The sequence below is a fragment of the Acanthochromis polyacanthus genome, chromosome 6 (genome assembly GCF_021347895.1).
Source record: "Acanthochromis polyacanthus isolate Apoly-LR-REF ecotype Palm Island chromosome 6, KAUST_Apoly_ChrSc, whole genome shotgun sequence".
In the NCBI taxonomy this organism is placed as follows: Eukaryota; Metazoa; Chordata; class Actinopteri; family Pomacentridae; genus Acanthochromis; species Acanthochromis polyacanthus.
The window spans coordinates 22,881,925-22,899,237 of NC_067118.1; the positions used below are offsets into that span (position 1 = coordinate 22,881,925).

The 17,313-nt window shown below is 38.8% G+C and overlaps 1 protein-coding gene across 12 annotated transcripts in view; it reads right to left on the minus strand.

Annotated features, from left to right (window-relative positions):
* LOC110969182 (solute carrier organic anion transporter family member 4A1-like) overlaps nucleotides 1-17,313 on the minus strand; it is an 81,406-nt gene that overhangs the window by 19,880 nt on the left and 44,213 nt on the right. Inside the window, exon 1 of one of the 12 annotated variants that reach the window (XM_051950238.1) lies at nucleotides 4,753-4,906. The exons of the other annotated variants lie outside the window; for them this stretch is intronic. The gene's annotated coding sequence lies outside the window, so the exon portion shown is untranslated. Of the gene's footprint in view, nucleotides 1-4,752; nucleotides 4,907-17,313 lie in introns of those variants that run through there. 12 annotated transcript variants of the gene reach the window in all.

The following is a 17,313-nucleotide window of genomic DNA, read 5'->3' on the forward strand; positions in this document are numbered from 1 at the left end:
CAACCTATCAAACCTCCAATAAGACACAGTAATGAACCATTAGTAGTGCTCTCTGCTTCAGCAGTCTCAAACACAGATCACTGCTGTAATTAACACCAACATGAAAACAATGCGACTATTTAGAGCAGCTTGTCACAGTTTTTTCACCAAAATACAACAGCCTACCACCACTTTTCACTCATTGTTGCAGTTTAACCCCTTGAGACCCGCCTTTTTTTTTTTTTTTTTTTTGCATTACCAGCTTGGAAGATGCTAGACTATAGGACACTCATGGTGAAAACAGTGAACAGCACCAAATGGATCACTTAGTTTGGGCCCCTGTAGATGGCATAAAAATAAGAAATGCAGTTTCGCTGTGCCCTCCCTAAACAGAAGTAGGGACTATTGCTTCTGCAGTGTTGGTATGTTCAAATGGTTTATACCATTTGAACAGATTCAAATTTAGTGCTTCAGCGTGGGTAAGTTTCATTCAAAATACAGCGTCAGAATTTTCACTCTGCTCTCAATCAAGTTCAGGAGAACAAGAACAATCAGGAGTTCAGTTCAGATTTGCTGTGATAAATTCAGGACATGCACTGAACACGCAAACTCAAACTGACTGTGAAAAACTCTTCTGACAGGCTTCGTGTGACTATTTGCTTTGTCAGCAGAGCCTAATTGGATACATCTACAAAACACAGCTGATGGGACAGACTGTCTCACATAATACTGTTATATAATCTGTGTAGACAGAATACTGTTCACAACAGCCTATATTATAAAAAATGTTTGGCCTCAAAAAAAATCAATCAATCAATAATGTAACAGTTTGCATCAGTGTTTTTGAGTTATGACAGCTTCCAATGGAGCTATATTTAACCAACGAACCATGTTCAATTCAAAGAATTAGCTTTGCCTTTACAATCACAGGTATATTAAAACACCATTTTTAACTGTTTTTAGTTGCCCAGGCATGTTAAGATAGCAAACTTCAAAGTCATGGAGAAGAAACATTTTGTTCCCAAACCATTTTCATTAAGTTACCTTCACTTGTATTTAGATATAAAACAACAAATGCAGAAATTTTACTTTAAATTACACATAATATCAATTTACAAATACCAAATTATATCAACTAAACTCATTTAAATAATGTTTGCAACTTGAATAGTTTATCTAAATCAGTCATTTTTTTCACTTGTAACCATGCATTGTAAAACTTTTAGATAGACCCTCCAGAAAAACGCGATTATGCGATCGCATGAATTCCCGCATTAATCACCAAAATGCCGCTGAATATGTGGGGGTCAATTATTTCCCAAAAGGGTGCATAATCCCCGCAAAACAGTGCATAATTCCCGCAAGAATCTCACATTTCCACGAAAAAAGAGAAATATGCGAGTCCCGCTTGATTTCACAATTTCCGCATAAAATGAGAAAACTATACCCAATATACACACGTGGACAAAATTGTTGGTACCCCTCAGTTAAAGAAGGAAAAACCCACAATTCTCACTGAAATCACTTGAAACTCACAAAAGTAACAATAAATAAAAATTTATTGAAAATTAAATAATCAAAAACAGCCATTACTTTTGAATTGTTGATTAACATAATTATTTAAAAAACAAACTAATGAAACAGGCCTGGACAAAAATGATGGTACCTCTATAAAAGATTGAAAACTATTTGACCAGAGTGACATGATTAACTCAGGTGTGTCATTTAATTGACATCACAGGTGTTTCCAAACTCATAATCAGTCAGTCTGCCTATTTAAAGGGAGACAAGTAGTCACCCTGCTGTTTGGTGAAAAGGTGTGTACCACACTGAACATGGACAACAGAAAGCGAAGGAGAGAATTGTCCCAGGACATCCGAAAAAAAATTATAGACAAACATCTTAAAGGTAAAGGCTATAAGACCATCTCTAAACAGCTTGAAGTTCCTGTGACAACAGTGGCTCATATTATTCAGAAGTTCAAGACCCACGGGACAGTAGCCAACCTCCCTGGACGTGGCCGCAAGAGGAAAATTGATGACAAATTGAAGAGACGGATCGTTGGAATTGTATCCAAAGAGCCCAGAGCAACCTCCAAAGAAATTAAAGGTGAACTCCAAGGCCAAGGTACATCAGTGTCAGATCGCACCATTCGTCGTTGTTTGAGCCAAAGTGGACTTCATGGGAGACGACCAAGGAGGACAGCACTGCTGAAAAAAACTCATAAAAAAGCGAGACTGGAATTTGCAAAAATGCATGTTGACAAGCCACAAAGCTTCTGGGAGAATGTCCTTTGGACAGATGAGACCAAACTGGAGCTTTTTGGTAAGGCACATCAACTCTATGTTCGTAGACTCAAAAACCAAGCATACGAAGAAAAGAACACTGTCCCTACGGTGAAACATGGAGGAGGCTCAGTAATGTTTTGGGGCTGCTTTGCTGCATCTGGCACAGGGTGTCTTGAAAGTGTGCAAGGTACGATGAAATCTGAAGACTATCAAGGCATTCTGGAGAGAAATGTGCTGCCTAGTGTCAGAAAGCTTGGTCTCAGTCGCAGGTCATGGGTCTTCCAACAGGACAACGATCCAAAACACACAGCCAAAAACACCCAAGAATGGCTGAGAGAAAAGCGTTGGACTATTCTAAAGTGGCCTTCTATGAGCCCAGATCTGAATCCCATTGAACATATGTGGAAGGAGCTGAAACATGCCATTTGGAGAAGACACCCATCAAACCTGAGACAACTGGAGCTGTTTGCTCATGAGGAGTGGGCCAAAATACCTGTTGACAGCTGCAGAACGCTCATTGACAAATACAGAAATCGTTTAATTGCAGTGATTGCCTCAAAAGGTTGTGCAACAAAATATTAAGTTATGGGTACCATCATTTTTGTCCAGCCCTATTTCATTAGTTTGTTTTTTTAAATAATTATGTTAATCAACAATTCAAAAGTGATGGCTGATTTTGATTATTTAATTTTCAATACATTTTTATTTATTGTTACTTTTGTGAGTTTCAAGTGATTTCAGTGAGAATTGTGGGTTTTTCCTTCTTTAACTGAGGGGTACCAACAATTTTGTCCACGTGTGTAAATGGAGTTGTGAGCGAGTTTTTATGTGACGCCTGGCCTGACGTCATCAGTTCGCGCATTCACACACACACTAGAAGCACGAGCTGATGTGGAGCACGGCGCCAGTGTTGCCAACTTAACGACTTTCTCGCTAAATCTAGCGACTTCCCAAAGCGTCCTAGCGACTTTTTTTTGTCAAAAGCGACGAGCCACAAATCTAGCGACTTTTTCTGCCGTTTTGGAGACTGACAGGAAAACTCGGATCATTCTGCAGTTACTGTTTTCAACAAGCAGCAGGTGCTGCTGTGAGCTTCTCCCCCTCCCAAAGCACAGGCTGTCAGTCCAGTAACCCCGCAGCAGTCCCAGTGTCTGATTTGACGACACATCCCTCCGCGGCCAAACGGCAGGTGAATTGTGCACATTGTTGCATATTTCACAACTATTTGCATACTTTGCAACTTTCTACAATTTCCCCGCATAAAATGGCATAAAACCCCACATATTTATTTGCATAATCAAGGATTTTTGCCCGCGTTTTTCTGGAGGGTCTATTTTAGAGTGCACCAAGTGGTATTCAGGTTTCAGATAACAGATTTCAGAAAGAATGAGGTCAATAAGCCTTTTAAGGTTCCAAGATAGAGCTTGGAATTTAAGAGCTGTTGCATTGTCATTTTTTGAGTGCAGAGTAACAGTTAAAGTTTAACTCTGGGTTATTTCAGCTTACCGTATTTCATTCAGTGTTTCTATTCCAGTTCTATCTACCATGCAATGCAAAGTTTGCACAATGGAACCACAACAACCATAATAAACTGAAATTAACCGAGTTACACATCTTCAACCTCTCATCAACTGAGAAGGAGTTAATGTATTGCTGTTCCACATAAAATGTCTGTTGATCGTATACTGTGCAGAACCAGCTTTAACAGTGGCAACAATTTACTGAAGTAGAAAAAGCCCCCCCCCCCCAAAAAAAAGCACTTTCCTCACTGACGAAATTTCTCATACAATGAACCAGTAAGTAAAGCTATGTGAGGTAACTCCTGGACCACCAAACTGAGGAACAATTGAACTCTGGTGGTGCTCTGTAGCTCTCTACCTATCACCCATCTACCTGCAACTACAGACACTCTTCACATGTCCAATTAAAGACACTTGGCCAAATGGACATCAACCTCATAGTGCAGTTTTTGCAAACATGCCTATTTAACTGTTTACCACCAGCAAACACATGTGTATGTTGATTACATTGCTTTGTAATTTCCCTTAGGAAACTAAAGACCTGACCTGAGTACTAATTTCTAACACCTGTGCTAGCATGGCAACAAAGAACCTTGAAACCTTGCTTATTTACTGTACAGAAATATTTCATTTTCAGGCACAATTGAGAAATGAGAAAGCATTTTTCTTATTATAACACACAGCAACATTGAAATTAATATTCTAATAAAAAAATATATGAGCTACGCACTGCATGATTTGCTTTTGTGATCGCACAAACTCATATTTTGCATCAATAATGTCTAAAAACAGTGGCAAAGTGGCCATTTAAAATCTTTCACTGACAAGGACCACACGAGAAAAGAACATTTTCTGCTGGTTTTACTTTAATTGCTTACATGCTAACATTATGCTAATTGACAACCCATGAGAGTATAAAACTCTATGCAAAATCAATCGAATTATAAATATAATTTGCCTCCTACCTCCATTTCCTTATTTGATACTCAGCAGGCCTGGCAACATTTATGAGTGCAGACAAACAAACAAAAAAAAACATAAGACAGAAATGGAGCAGGAGAGACAGAGTAGAATAAAGATGGAGAGTCAGTCAGTGGTATTCATGTTAGGTCCTAAGCCCGTCTTTCAAAGCCTCTTATAGTCTGAAGCAGCACATCAGCAAAGTCACACACAGCCCGTCCCCCCAATCAGTGGAGTCCTGCAGGCAGGCCGGGGGAGGGAGGGATGGAGGGAGGGAGGAGAATACTCCCAGCCCACATAATCCACCTGAGAGATAAGCGCTCACGATACTGACCTGAAACTGAGGTCTAAACTGGATTTCTATATGAGAAAGTGTGTAGAAACAGAAATCTTCATTCAGAATATGGCTGTAACTAGTCTTTAAATGCGGGTATCATTTGATCTATTGTAAAATGTTTGATCTGCACGCAAAGTTGGCACCAGTGCACAAGACTGTCGGTCACTTCACTTTTGAAAAAGGAGGGAAAGCTAGACTCAAGCTGAATAGATAATAGCACCAAATCATCTGAGAGGCAAGGTGTGGAAACACAATTTTCACAATCGCTAATGTTGTCTTGATTAATATAACATGAACGAGTCCCTGCACATAACACCAGTAGGCTTCTGTCATTACAGGTCTATGAGTGCAATTCTTTCTTTTTTTTAACCTACTGAATTTCCGGCAGTTTCTGGGTGATTTTTGTTCCTGTTATATTTTCGCTCACTCATTTTTCACTGCAATATAAAGTCCTGTACTGCCATGAAAACACCACAATTATGACTCGAAGTGGACAGAACTAACAAATGTAGGTGGAATTTCTCTCATTAATTTACAAAATTTGAAAAAGAAAATTGGAATCTACTTGTGCAAAAGTGTTACTACTGCAGGGACAAACAATGATTCTCTATGCTATAAATGTTTGTCTGTTCACTGTTAATTTGTCTCCATACTTGTCCCCTGTCTGCTCTCTGTAAACACACCCTGCAGGTCAGCTGAACAGGTCCTGAACTTTTGTCCTATGACTGTTGGTAATGGCTGACTTACAAATACCTTTAACTATTTTTTTGTTTCTTTTTTACAGAATGGGCTAACTTAAAAAGTTTTTTTGTCGTTTTTGTTTGTTGTGTTCTATAGGGAACATGCTGTGCAAATTTGGCACAATATATCCACAATAAAATAATAGAAGCCTGGTTATACTAAACCAGTCTGATATGACATAATAGAAGGATTGTAATATTTCGAGTATCCCAACAGCTAAAGGTTAAGGATGGGTTGTTTCAACCTATTCCATTTAATGTGTTATAGCTGTATCTCCCAAACAATTCCAATGTTTGCACAATTTAACCACAACAACCACTACAAAGTGAAATATACATGGTTATTTTTTCCCAGATAGCTCAACAGGTTGAGCAGGTGACCCATGAACAGGGCTATAGTCCCTGATGCAGTGGCCTGAGTTTGATTTCAGCTCAAAGCCCTTGGCTGAAGGCCCTCCCCCTCGTTCTCCTCCCTATTTTCCTGTCAGCCTCTTCACTAACATGCCAAGTAAAGCCAACAATGGCCAAAAAAATATTTCACTGATAAGAACACTTTGTTTTACTTTATATGTACACCTGTTGTTTATTACATGAAAACTCATAAGTCATTTGTGCTGTTAATTGTTTTTTCTTTAGTGCTGTATTTTTTATCTGTGCCCACAAAAATCTTTATTTAAAATCACAAAGGTGTCTTCCTAATAGTGTCTGCTTCAGTAGTTTTTAGAATGCGGACAGCAAACTTCAGAAAATATGCCTAATTTTTGTTTTCTAAAAGGGAGATGAAAGAAATGTTGCATAATATTAAGTTACAGAAGCTAGTGACACACAGATTTGCCTTTTTATATTTAAACTCCAAAAACCACAAGCATGCAAACCATCAATCACTGTCAGTGTTTTAAGCACTAAAACTAAAGAGTCTAACAGATGACTGGTGGAAAGCTACCCCAGCTCATTACTCTCCTTGAACATCTCTGAGTGCAGAACACCACAAAGTCCTGAGAAGCAGAGCTGTTTGCTGAGCAACACAGAAATAAATAGGACTGTCCGACCACGCAGGGAGCTGTTGTCTATTCAGCTGATCACTCATGATAAGCAGGAATAATAAGGTTTGGGAGGGAAGCCAGAATATGAAATCCAATTAAAATCTTATTATGTGTAATTGACAGGTTGACGGGTGTCCAAATGAAATTAGGCCAAGATTTCTGTTCCTGGTGGTCTCAGTGTGGACGCGGGGGTGAAGTGGGAATTAGTGAAGCAGGGGATTCCGAGTGGAGTTTTAAAAAGATCATAAAAGGTGGGGAGGGGATCGATATCGGGTGATGATGATACGACCAGAGGTGGGAGTGTCCTGAAGGTTGAACCAGGCCACTCCGTTAACAATGCACCGTGGTGAGGTAACACCTTCCTGCCCTGCTGTTTGTTTTTCTGAAGCAAGTCACAGAAGTTCTCAATGGGCTTGTTTTAGATTTCATTCTATCCAATTCTCCATCTCGTCTTTTCATTTCTGCTTTCAAAGTGAGATCAGAGTGAGGAGTTGTAATATTAACAAGCACCGGGTCTGCCCTACCTACCAGGTCCTTTATCCTCACAGCAGAAATTTGTTTACTTTGGAGTGGAGAGTCTTTCCTCTTCTGTGGTACACAAAGGCTTTTGAAGTATCACTAGAAAGTCTCATGTGGTAATTCAACACGGTCTCACGGGGATTCGTGAAACTGTTACGTAAATTTTTTGTTTCTTTTTCGTGCGCACCAACACGATTTCGTCATGTTTTTCGTGCCGCTCACCACGAAATGTTTTTCGTGTTGCTCACAACGAAACCCGCTGTGGTAATCACAGCTGAAAGTGGTTTATACCAGCGGATTCATGACGATCTAAGCTGTCCATCGGCGTATACTGCTTGTGTGATCGCGTTTGCGGCCGCCGGCCGCCGGACATTCTTGAAATTCCTATGCAAATTGGGAAAAAAAAAAAAAAAAAAAAAAAAAAAAGGTAAGTGTACCACCGGGTTATGGTTATGGTTAGGGTTATGGTTAGGGACGATGTCATGCAAAATATAGCGTTGGATTCGCCATGGTTTTACATTAAAAATATAATACACACATTCGTTTGAAATACGTTCTGGGTGGCACGAAAAGTCCGCCGTTTAAAATACATTGGTGCGCATTTCGTGGTGAGCGGCACGAAAAACATGACGAAATCGTGTTGGTGCGCACGAAACCGAAACTAAAACTTACGTGACAGTTTCACGAATCCTCGTGAGATCGGGCTGGGTAATTACAGCAGACTCAGATAAAGCTGAAATGCCAATTTGACTCAGAGACACTGGTGTTTGCTGAGTGTGTGAGATGTCACCACAATGGAAGCAATATTTACTGCAGCAGAGGACCCGTCTGGTTGAGCAGCAGCGCAGGACAAACTGTGGGACTCACTGAGTCAGCTGCAATAACAGGTAACCCTGTTTGAACCCAGTGAGGATGTAGTTCCAGGAACTTCCTCTTTGAACCTCAAATTAGAACAGCATACATTTCTAAATGAAACTACTGCAGCATTGTGCATTTGGCCTCAGTGACCTCATGCATGTTTTTGAGGCTAATGTTACATATATTTGACCAGAGACAAGTTAATCACAGCCTGATTGCTCTTAGTCTTCTTCATTACACAGCAGGAATAAACAGTCAGCTTGATTCACCTAAGCCTGAACTTGTCAACATAGATTTATGAGTCACTTACTTCCATCTTCTCTGTTTCTACATCTGAAGAGTAAAAAAATGTCCCACTTATTTTACTGTATCCATAACAGAGACAATAAACATTACAATTATTGCACCACACTAAAAATCCATCTGTAGTCCACAGAAGGAAGCCAGCAGTGGGTTGACCTATAAAAAGTCACTGGTAGTGAACTAAAACAATGACATCTTTCCAACTGACATCAAATTATTGCATCTGAATAAAACTAAAGAGGTAATCCCTGTGCACCACTATTTTTCTGAGAAAACTTCTGTTTCAAATAAAAATGAAAATACAGATTGAGATTATGCTGATAAAAAGATATATGTATGTGTATATATATGTATACATACATATATATATATATATATATATATATATATATATATATATATGTGCTGTATATAACTAACATAATATGTGAAGTTACTGGCAGTCCTCTGATGCTTAAACGTTAATTCGCATTTTCTCTACTCCATTATTTTCTTTGCCATCAAGTCAGGACTCATATGAACCAAAATAAAAAAAAACAGAGGCTTTTCTCAGATGTCAAAACATGTCATCTTTGACAGAATTGCATTTTATGTAAATAATGGTCACAAATAGTCCGGCACTAATGTTACTCGATAACAACACACACAGTAAGTTGCTGTAACAGGCTTGGTCCCGTTATAGTATTTTCTGACCAAGTAAAACTAGGAGTGACATGACATCATGCTTGTTGCTGAAGACAGACAGTAATATTTGAACTTTTCGGGCCTGCACTGAATAAACCCCCTCATCCTCTGCGTTTACATCGCTCCCCCTTAAACGCGCCTCAACACGCAGCTGATGGAGTGATGAACGGTCGTTCTGTGCTCTCAAATATTTTTTACACTTTTTACACTTACGTTATTTCTGCAGTTACTTAATAGCTTTTAAGCTGTTAGCTTATGCTATGCTAGGTTGGCATAACTACAGCGAGGTTATTGTTTACATAAACAGACGTAGAGTAACTTAACCTGGGTTAGCACAACTTTATGCGACGTAAATGAAAAGCATGACCGACGCAACAAAGCATGTGTGGTACAAGGAGGTAAACTGAAATGGGAGATGTTGAGTCATTGTCAATTTCACAACGTAGTTATAAACTTAATTGTTGGTTCAGCCCACTCCTGTAATGGTTCCTGGCTGTAACTTACTGCTGGACAGCGTAGGGCTGGGCGATAAATCGAATTAATTCGATTAATTCGCATTTTTAAAACCTGACGATTTGAAAATTTGCGAAATCGTAAAATCGAGGCGAGCTTAAATATATAATACAGATTCTTCTTCTGCCTTTCATGACTTGTGCACTGGCGTTTGCTTCCGTCTCTCATCTCCTGCCACCAAAACCAATGACATATATATATATATATATATATATATATATATATAGCTATATAGCTATATAGTTATATATATACGTCATTGGCCAAAACACTCACACCCCCATCATGGCGGACAGAACAGCAGATGAAGAGTTGGTCGCGAGAAAAGGGCCTCATGTTACATCGATTATATGGAAGTGGTTCGGCTTTGACAAGACTGACACAGAGCAAACTACAGTCATGTGCAAGGTTTGCAAAAGTACTGTGAAAACGAAGAGTAGCAGCACAACTAACCTCTTTCAGCACCTCCGGCAGAGGCATCCTAAAGAATGGGAAAAGTGACCGCAGCTACGGGAGTGCGGCATAGGGTTGCCACCCGTTCCTTAAAATACAGATTCGTCCTTTATTTGACTATTGTAGCGTCCCGTATTGATTCAATACGGGACGCAATCCTGTATTGATTCAATACGGGACGCTAATTGTTCTGTATTTTCATAAATGTCCCATACACGTCTGTCACACACACATCAAAACTGCATAATAAACAAAATAAAACATACGAAATATTAAGGGCAGCCAGTTTCATCTTCCTGTACAGGGCAAACTGTGTTTTCTGTTGCTCATAGACTAGCAGAAGTAAGGCAGCATCAGGAGACCAACATGTAAGAAACATGAGAACAGAGAGAACCCAACCAGCAGGTCACAGTTTATCATCATCTAATCATCTCCTGAAGTCCCTTTGGTAAGAGACATCAGTACATGGTTGTGAATTTACCAGAGGATGATTATAGTCAGACTAATGTGGCCGTAGACTCTACAGTATTTTAGTGACTCAATAAATGCCTAAGTTGTTTAATAGTATTTTAAATGCTTTTGGGTTTTTTTTTATATCATTTATTTAATAGCCTATATGTGATCAATAAATGGCCTTTGCCTATCTAAAGAAAAACACACTCAGAACTCTGATATGTTAACGGTACTAAATAAATAAGTCAGTAAATACATTCATACACACATAAATAAGTTAATACATTCATTGTATTAAGAAAATATAAGATGAGAAAAATATCTGTAGAGAATTTCTTTGTCCAGTATTCTGCATTCAGTTTTTGCAGAATCCAGTATTACACACTGGTTGGCCATTACATTTTATTAGTATGGTTTCACTGTTTAAAATGATGCCACATCTTTTTAGACAGAACCTGTGATCATAAAACAATACAGAACTCTTAGTTTTGTGTTAATAAAGCACTTAAAGCTTTAAGTATGACTAAATGCTTTTTGCAAAATTAAATAAACCACTCCTTGGGTGGTTGTGTCCCCACGTTTGGTAAAGTTGGAAAGATATTCACAGATTCAAACTTCCAGCATCAATAACTCATTAGATGTAGGTTGTCAAAACATAAATGATGCCTCTTTCCCATCGTTGTAAGGCACATGTTGTGCTACAAGCCCAGTTTTATTAAAAGTAGCTGTCTTTCAAGTTGCAGAAATAACGTTGGTGTCTATGAGCAGCCGGCTGTGAACAGGGACCGCCTGCAAATTGCAAAACTGCTGCAACAGCGAAGAGAGACACAACTAGATGAGCCCTCAGTAGAGGGCAGAACCACGCCCTCTGCTGGTGAAAACCCTGTCCTCCTTATACAACTGATGCAATATGTATCAATTTTGATCATCGTACGTATCTCCCTCCCTACTTGATCTGCTGACCTGTAACTCCACAGCTGAGCAGGGGACCTAAGACTGATCTTCAGTGCCAAGTTTGATTATCCTGACTTCAGCGGTTGCAGAGATATTGGACCAGACATCGCCACATACATACTTACCCAGCCAGATACCGCACCGGATGCAATAACCCCGCCGAAGTACCCATCGGGCGTGGTTAAATATTCAATAACCTCATTCTGATACACTGTTGTGTCAACAGAATCACTGCAGCCTTCAATTGGCTCCAGTTGACACCAGTGTTATTCCTGCAGCTTGATAGACAGCTACTTTGATAAAACTGGGCTTGTAGCACATTGTCTGCCTCACAACAATGGAAAAGAGGCATCGTTTATGTTTTAACAATGTATGTAACAAAAATCGATTAAAATCGTAATCGTCCAAGATGACTAAAAAAAATTGAGATTTTATTTTTTGGCCATATCGCCCAGCCCTAGGACAGTGGTGAAGACTGAGGATTGAATGGTGTCAGAGCTCCGTGTATTTAACAAACAGCGCAAAGACATCACTGTGCACAACTCCAACATTTAACAGCATTTACTGTTTTATCAGATATTAAGAATATATTAGCTTTTAATCGGCAAAATTTCGGCCAATTACGATTATTTTGAAAAGGGCTATAATCACCTGATTTAATCGGCCGGCCAATAAATCGGTCGGGCCCTACAAGTAACCACTGGGACAAATCAGCAAGCTTGAACAGCAGCACCATATCCAGCTCTCTTGTTGCATCCACAGTCTGATGGTCTTTCAATTAGTCATCAGACACGAATGTGAATGAACTCTAAATGTTCCTAAATTGTAAATAAGTGATCCCTGCTGTTTGTCTGAGCAACCAAACCTTTGGATTTTCCCTAAACAACCACAATAAGTTTAACTTTAACTTCTCTCTGTATACGCTGGGTTCAGTCCACTGTTTGGATCTTTCTGCATGATGGACTTCATATTAACTTTTTAAAGTTAGACATAGATGTAGAAGCACATCTAAGCAAGTTGAAAAATAGGAGGGAAATGGAGCTTCCTGGAGTCAGTTACGGTTTTTTATATTTACTTAATTTTTGATTGTACATGTTAGTTTAATTTTGTGAGTAAATTGGTATTGCATTTCCAATTTGATATGCAATACACTGACAAATACAATCTGTAAAATGTAAATAAAGCTACACCATCTCATCTAAGATTGTGTCCTCGAAGAACATATTGTTGGAAATTTGATAACTAAATAATGGAGGGAAAACAATGGCAGACAATCTGAAAAAACAAGTCTGTCAGCAAACCGAAAAAGTAGAATTGCACGACTTCTGAGGAGTGGTCAGACATACAACTATCAGCCTGTGGATGGCTAACAAAATACAAACAACTGAGGTAAAAATGGCTAATGAATATTTTATCAAATATTAGCATTGATGTTTGTATATTTTCGACCCAGCGGATTTTGTTAGATTTCCAGAAGACCTCTAAAAAAATTATGAAAGAACCAAAATGCATGTTTCTTTTTATATGGGACACAGATGCATGTGCTTCAATAATAATAGAACTCTTTGGAAACTCGCTACTACCATGATATACATGGTCATTACAATTGCATGTCAGCTTTTGTTTATGACTGTAAAATTGACAGGCTGATCCTCGGCAGGTGGGTGTCAGACTGTTTCTCCATGCAGCATATCTCAGTCAGTTAAACACCTCGACTAGAGATCAAACTAGAGAATAAAACACTCTCCTTATGCCCACTTCCCTGTCTTTCTTTCACATTGTCCTCACAGCTATACATTGGAATCATTTTATTCTACACTTACCAGCATGCGGTCTCGACCTCTTCGCAACAGACATTCTGAATTGTTGGAGCAGGAAAAGCCCAAGTGTAAACTGATAACACAGAAAACAACTGCATTCCATTCAGGTGAAATCTTTCCCTGGTCCCTCTATTGTGCACACCAGCTCACTATCTCAGCTTACTGGAACACTTGATGAAACTGAGCCACTGCTGACAAACTTAGTGCTACCTGTTATTTCTCTATTAAAGGTAGTTAAATGTCTGCCGTAAAAAAAGGCCTATTGTTTGCTGTTGGTTTGTGTGGAATTTGCAAGGGAAATTTCCAATTTATTTCACTACAGTATTTCAGTAGGCATGTGTTGTATGACTTTTCAGAGGCTCATGTTACACAAAGGAAATGTACAGTGTGTTATTTCCATGACTCCATAATATCCCTGCTTTAGTCAGTGCTGTATTAGTTATAAGCGACGTTGACAACTGTCTAAAGAACTGCGGTAAGAAGTGCAAAGTTACCGTGACCCATTGAGCCACAGTCAACCTGTTAATAGAAAAGCACCAGGCTGAATTAAGCTGGAAATTTCCTGTAACCCCTTGAACCTCAAAACCCACAGCAGGTGTGGAAGACATGACATTGAATTTCTTTAACTATTTACTTAACAATAACTGAAAAAACACAACTTGGAATCAACTTGCACAACTTTTTCTGAGTGCCTAGAGTTGTTAGCCAATAGTGGGCAAAAATGGTGAAAAAGTGACTCCTGTCTGCTCTGTAGGAACACTGCCTGCAGTTTAGCTGAGAAGTCTCATAGAAGTGTTGCTCACAGCTGGTTTACTAGTGGCTTCAGGGTTGTGTGAAGGAGTGCAGGAATTAGGAAAATAATTTATTGTTGGTATTTTCTTACATGAGACATGTAGAATGAAAAGGTTTCGTGATATATCATAATTTTAAGCTTAGGTTTGGTTAATTTTTCCAATGGAACAGTGCATCACAACTTAGTACTTTAAAAATCCTGGTAAAGTTGAAACTAATACAACTAGATAAAAAGCATTACATGAGAAGGTGTGTCCAAACTTTTGACTGGTAGTGTAGATTATAAAATTCTGAACAAAATTTTAGCCACTAGATCAACAAAATGCTGCTGATTATGCGGGGGTCAATTATTTCCCAAAAGGATGCATAATCCCCGCAAGAATCTCACATTTCCATGAAAAAAAAGAGAAATATGCGGGTCCCGCTTGATTTCACAATTTCCGCATAAAATGAGAAAACTATAACCAATATAAATGGAGTTGTGAGCGAGTTTTTATGTGACGCCCGGCCTGACGTCATCAGTTTGCGCATTCACACACACACACTAGAAGCACGAGCTTATGTGGAGCGTGGTGCCAGTGTTGCCAACTTAGCGACTTTCTCGCTAAATCTAGCGACTTCCCAAAGCGTCCTAGCGACTTTTTTTTGTCAAAAGTGACTAGCCACAAATCTAACGACTTTTTCTGCCGTTTTGGAGACTGACAGGAAAACTGGGATCATTCTGCAGTTACTGTCCTCAACAAGCAGCAGGTGCTGCTGTGAGCTTCTCCCCCTCCCAAAGCACAGGCTGTCAGTCCAGTAACCCCGCAGCAGTCCCTTTGTCCGATTAGATGACACATCCCTCCGCAGCCAGAGGGCAGGTGAATCGCGCATATTTTTGCATATTTCACAACTATTCGCATACTTTGCAACTTTCCGCAATTTCCCCGCATAAAATGGCATAAAAACCCTGCATATTTATTTGCATAATCAAGGATTTTAGCCCGCATAATCAAGGATTTTTGTCCGCGTTTTTCTGGAGGGTCTAGTCAATGCACATCTCCCAGAGAAAATCAGCCTGAAAAATGCCGCACGCCTCACTGACAGAACCCAAGAGCATTGTATGACCTGCAAGCTGGTCTTGTGCTTGCAAGTTGATCGCAACTGTTACAAAGCCTTTCACACATAGGTGTGTACGTGTTCCTAAAGAAACGGGCATTCCTATTTGTTTTTTCATAGCCAATGCAAAATGCTTTGAATGTTTTATATTGTGTTACAGGCATATGGTGTCTTCCTGCTACTGTTCACAGCATTTTAAATGAGCCATATTGCAGCTGTGACTTTCCAAAAGCGGCAAAAACGTGATTTTATTTTGTTTTTTAGACTATGATGTTCAAAAAATGTTACAAATATTTTTGTATGTCTTATTAAAATATGCAAAAGCAGCCAAGAAAGAAAACTGCTGTGTTCAGGGTAGAAATTAAGAGTTTTGCTCTCTGTTACACAAAAGTAAGTGGATTGTGTTTTATGGAAATTCCGAATGAGTGTCCACATATGTGGTCATTATTTTTCTCTAAAACTACATCATATCAAAAATGATGCTTAGTTTTTATACTTATCAGGTTCCAATAAGCCTAAATAGCAAAGAGTAATAAAAAAAATGATTATCACACAAGAGCATTGACAAGCAGCATTGAAGAAATTAACGCTCAAAATGGTTACAGAAAAAAAAATGTTTATAACGAAAACAAGATTTTGTCTTTAGATTGTGACACCTGGAGTGGCTTTAAAATGAAATTAATTGCAGTTTTTAACAGAGCTCAAATGTGTTTTCAGCAGTGAAGATTTATTGTGTTGATCTCCTGTACTTATGAAGTTATTAGTGTTAAAAAAAATCCCATAAAAAGTAAGACAAATTAAAAAGTGTGACATTTCTATCTACCCATATATATGAAAAGAGCCTGTAACTCAAAATATTTGTAGTCTGATGAAGAATATTGGTTTCATTGAATATTCTGCACATTTGTTGCACATAAAAACCTCCTGATGCTGTGCGTGTCCGGTGGGAGAAAATTATGTATTTTGTATTGAATGACCCTGGTAAATCAATTCTATTTGTATCATATCAGGAACATAGGATAAAGGGTTGGGCAATATGAATATATTAGCATTAGTATAGCATTAACTGAGTTTTTTTGTCAGGGATTTGGTATTGCATTTCTACTCAGCTTTCCATTGAGATTCATTATTTCATACTTTTTATATAAAATATTTTATTCGTATTATCTCATTTGCTAGCATAAATACAAATCCAAGAGCAAATTGAGGTTAATGGGGGCCTATCAGCTCATTTTTGCCCTCAGGGGCTGCATATGTTTAGCCTTTTTTTAAAAATGATGCATTAGACAAACAAAGCGGGTGCAGTTATTTGAAGGTTGTGAGATACAGTAAACAAACTGGAACTATAAACAGTACTATAACCTGAAAGATATCTTAGTGCAGAATTCAGTGAAAACATCTTTAGCAGGGCAACAAACCAATATCAGATGAAGTAAAATACATGAGTGCACACACACACACACACACACGTCTGGTTCTTATATCCCTGTGGGGACTTACCATTGACTCCCATTCATATCTAACCCCTAACCCTTACCCTAACCCTAACCCAGACCAAAACAATGTCTAACCCTAAAGAAACGTTTTCGCACTTTTACTTTTTTCAGTAACAACAACATGGTCAAGAAAACACTGTTTCCCCCCGTGGGGACCTCATTTTTGGTCCCCACCGTGACACGAGTCCCCACCTATATAGCACAGTCAGGTTGAAGTCCCCACCGGTATACATAAACACTGTCAAGTGAGATGCTGATGTTGAGGTCTCAGAGAGCACTCAGGCTTTACGGTAACAAAGGTTTTGAAGCAGACAAATAAAGATCTAATAAAGAAACATTATAAGTTAACCACATGATTATGCTTGCTGAAATACATATATTCTGGAGTGATTGATTTGATTAAAGTGATGATTCGGATGATTTATTATGTTTAGACTAAGAAGAGAGATTTAAAAAGCGATTCTGTGTAACTGAATGTTAATTTTGAACAAAAGTAATCCCTG